Source organism: Cyprinodon tularosa, unplaced genomic scaffold (genome assembly GCF_016077235.1).
Source record: "Cyprinodon tularosa strain WSP-4 unplaced genomic scaffold, ASM1607723v1 ctg1183, whole genome shotgun sequence".
In the NCBI taxonomy this organism is placed as follows: domain Eukaryota; kingdom Metazoa; phylum Chordata; class Actinopteri; order Cyprinodontiformes; family Cyprinodontidae; genus Cyprinodon; species Cyprinodon tularosa.
Window position 1 is genome coordinate 15,181 of NW_024037985.1, and position 4,600 is coordinate 19,780.

Here is a 4,600-nt window from a genome sequence, read left to right on the forward strand (position 1 = left end):
TACTAAGTTATTTCTCTAATGTTTATATCTTAAGTTAGGTTATATCTATGTTAGATCTTTGTTCTGGGTTTTTTTGATATCTCTGTTCATCTCTGTGTTTGTTAATCAGACTTTATTACTCAGCCTTCCTGTTTTTCTTCCACTGCTTAATTTCATTATCAGTTTCTCTGGTTTGGTTCTTATCATTCTGCCACCAATTCCTGTCTGTGCTTCGGCCCCTCCAGAAACCCACACTTCATGAGAATAAATATATTTTGTATATTTAGTTATAAATCTACCCATGAGTCTTTGTCAGGTTAAAATCGTCCTTTAAAATTAACAGCCTTTATGCATGTATAAGATTCATCCGATTTAATATTATAAACTTAGATACTACATTTTAATTTGCTACAAGTGGAAAATAAGCACAAAAATAAAAGCATGTAAATATCAATCTCTGTGTGATTAATCTATATGCGTTTCAGGTAGTAAGTTGAGTAACTAAAAGTAACGAAATTAGTAAGCGAACCTTTTAAGCACCTTGTGCCACAGGCCATGATATTAACTAAAATATGATGAAATTTGTTATTTTGAATTGAGTCCCTTCATGTCTGCTAGCTACTTCCTAGCTCTATTATTTCACCAGACCTACTGTAGGTAGACCCAGCTCTGCTGAGACTGCAGCCCCTGTGACCCGGTCCCCGACAAGCAGAAGATGAGTATTAGTACAAGTAGAATGTTTCAGAATGAACTTTTTTTTAATTGTCAAACTGTCTTTGCATTGAATGCAAAAATAAAATGAAACTGGAAATTGTATGTTAGAGAAACAACATGGGCTCAAAACAGAGCTATGGAAGAGTAGATCTGAAAAGTTTCATGTAAAGAGCAGATATCAAAAAACAGTCAGAGTTTAGTTATGCCGCACCCGCTGTTGCCGGTATTCTGTAGTACTGTACTACTTTTTTCACTAACGAATAATCTAATGCAACCACTATTCCAAAACTAGTAGGCAGATTAAGGTTACTTCTATAAAAACACATTGCGTTACTATTTCTGAATTTCGGGTGAACGTGGCCTACTATACGTTCTTTTTTTTTTTTTTCTATTTCTTACAAGGTATGTCATATCTGCTACGTGGCGCCAAAATCAGTTCAAAGATTCTATCTCGTCAGATCAGATGTGATGTGAACAATGAACATGGAAGGAGAGAAGTCCGCCTTTAGCAGCTGGAAATACAGACATTATTTTGATTTTATTTTGGTTAAGGATGACAACATTAAGGTCTGTTGTACACTTTGCGCTGGTAACAGAGTGTGGTCTACCTTCAAAAACACGACGTTAAACCTGAAAAAACATCTGGAGAAACAGCACAGCACAATGAAGCTAAGGAGCAAGTCCTGCCCACGAAAGACACAGGTGAAGGAGGTCCCATACCTAGCAAGCAGAGGAGGCTGGAATTCGGTGTAAAACCAGTAAGTGGGGCGGAGTTGAACAGGATGTTTGGGCATTATGTGGTCGAGGAAATGCTGCCTGTGAATACTGTTGACTCACCATCGGTTTGTGCCATCATATCTAACATCCCTACTAGTAACGATACCAGGTTGCCTCACAGAACATGTTTTTCTAGTTACCTGGACAAACAATATGAAGCAATGGAGACAAATCTGAAGGCTAAGCTACATGATGTTGATTTTGTGTCAACAACAGCGGATATTTGGACAGCTAACAATAAAAGTTACATCCTCCACACCACAGGTGTGCTTCCCACAAAATCAACCTCATTTCCACAAACGATATGGAAAAATATTTAACACCTAATGCGGATATTAAAGGAATAGTACACCCAAAACATGATTAGCCTTCATTTTCTACTCACCCCCATGCTGAACAACACCCTGGAGTACTTTTTTGATATCTCATATGCATCTGGAGATCTGGGAGGCTTCTTGCTGTCTGCTGACATTCAAATAATGGAGGTCTATGGTGCCCGAGACAGAAAGGTCCATAAAAGTCCACAAAAAACGTGTCAATATTCCTCCATACTGCTCGTCCAATGTATTCCAAGTGTCCTGAGTGGGTAGCATCCAGAATTTACTCGAAACGAAGTCATTTAGAATGTTTTTAGAGCATAAACAGTAGTGTATAGGATTTCCTGAAAGCACGCACATGCGCGATCACGAGGCTACGGAAGCCGGCAGACCAAACCAGATGAAAGTGCGCATTCAGCGTCTGCTCTTCCAATAATGCAAGCGTAGAAGAAGAAATGTGCCGTTTACCTGTGCAAAGAAAGAAACAACGAAAGAAAAATGTCTGAGGACTTCAGTGTTGAGGAAGAGCATGAGTTCTTTGCCGAGCTGTATGCGCACTTTCGTCTGATTTGGTCTGCCGGCTTCCGTAGCGTCGGGATCGCGCAGGTGCGCGCTTTCAGGAAATCCTATACACTACTGTTTATGCTCTAAAAACATTCTAAATGACTTCGTTTCGAGTAAATTCTGTATGCTACCCACTCAGGACACTTGGAATACATTGGACGAGCAGTATGGAGGAATATTGACACGTTTTTTGTGGACTTTTATGGACCTTTCTGCCTCGGGCGCTGGGCACCTCCATTATTTGAATGTCAGCAGACAGCAAGAAGCCTCCCAGATCTCCAGATGCATTTCAGATATCAAAAAAGTACTCCAGGGTGTTGTTCAGCATGGGGGTGAGTAGAAAATGAAGGCTAATCATGTTTTGGGTGTACTATTCCTTTAAGGATGTTTACAGGAGCAGCACAGCAAAATGCTCAGACAAAAACAAGTGGGTCCACCAGCGCATCAGAGGCAGTAGAGGAAGTCAGTAGAAGAAAGCTCCTGGTACCAACCTCTACAAGGTGGAACTCATTTTTTGATGCTTTTAAGAGAGTTACATAAATCCCCATGAATGAGCTAAATACTCTGTGCACCAATCTGGGAGTAATATGCTTCAGAGAGAATACCAATTCCTTAATGAATACTGCACGGCCACAAAGCCCCTGACTGTGACTCTTGACATTCTGCAAGCAGACTGTCCTTATGGAAGTCAACACTGGAAGTCCTGATGCAGAGGACCCTGTCTGTCAAAGATGCCCTTTCAAACATGACCGCAGGCCTTCCAGATGCAATAGTGCAGGTATGATCCACGTTTAAGCTATTCCACTTTTCACTGTCTACAATTTACACTATACACATTCACAGTGAGAGTCAAAATGCTCACTTATGCCAATAATTGTCAAGGTTTGGTTGTGTTTTGGAGGACCCAAATGCAGAGGCAGAGATGCCGATGAGTTTTAATGGGGCAAAAACAGTAAACAAAGGCAGGAATCCAAAAATCCAACTAATCATGAAAAGCAAACCAGAACTATGGAGACATCTGGGGAAACAATACACGAGGAGCCAGGGAGAGACGAGGTAGGTAGACAACAGCATGGGAGGACAGCAAAGACAAGGAACCAACCAAGAGTGAGAGCAGAGGGAGAGCATATATAGCTGACAGAGACAAAGGGAGGGCTAACGAGCTGACAAGGAGCAGGTGTGAGAGGAGACAACGAAGGAGCCAAGGGGAAAGGAACACACACACACTAGAGGGCAACAGAGGACAGGAGAAAAACATGAGAACTAACATAAATCTCGAAATTACAGCAAAAAAGGAATAAAACCAATAAAACTAGGAAACAAGAAGCAAAGTAAAGCACAATAGAACAAGACCATGACAATTTTATGTTCAACAGTGTGCTATTTAATTAAAAAATAAATAAATAAGTAAATAAATACACACAAACAAACAAACAAATGGGATATTTACATCACAGTACAAAAGAGAAAAAATGAAAAGAGAAACAAAGACACACAGGTTATTGAATGTATCCTAAACATAGAAATGTATTTTTATTTTTCAGGCGGTCAAGACCTGGTTTGGTGATCTCCTGCAAGACAGCGACGCTCTTCTAGCAGCTGTGAGCTGCCCAAAATTCAAACTCAGGTGGCTGAGAGATGCCGACAGGAGGGAGCTAGTCAAACAGCTTCTCACGCCAAGAAGAAATAGACTGTCTGACCAAAGGTTTGAAAAGCTTCTGTTAATGAGGTACAATCAGTGGTTTACCTGCCCCACTCCACAGTTCCTTGCATAAATGCAACTAAGTGAAGTCATGAATACAGATACGGGTTGGATTTTCTTGTAAAACTCATTGCTGCTCTAATGTGGGACAACTACAGGTTCATTAAAATATTAAATATAACCTCAGTGTTACAGTAATTCATACGGATAAATGCAATCAGAGTTAAATGCATGGAGTCAACAATGTCTATTGTATTTTGTTTTTGTTTAAAGAAGTGTTTATGTCAAATTGAGCCAAGAAAGGCTACTTTATTTTTCATAGGAAGTATTTAAGTTGGATTTAAGGGAGTCAACAAAGCATTTAATTTGTAATAAGTATTTCAGTTAAATGAAGTGAGGAGTATTTTCTTAATAATGTTTTTGTTCCATAAAACCACTTCTTGCTGCTCTAATGTTAGACAACTACAGGTTCAATGTGATGTTCATTAATTTATCCTGAGGGGGGAAATTAGGCCTATGTACTACTTTTATTTGTAAGAATTTTTAA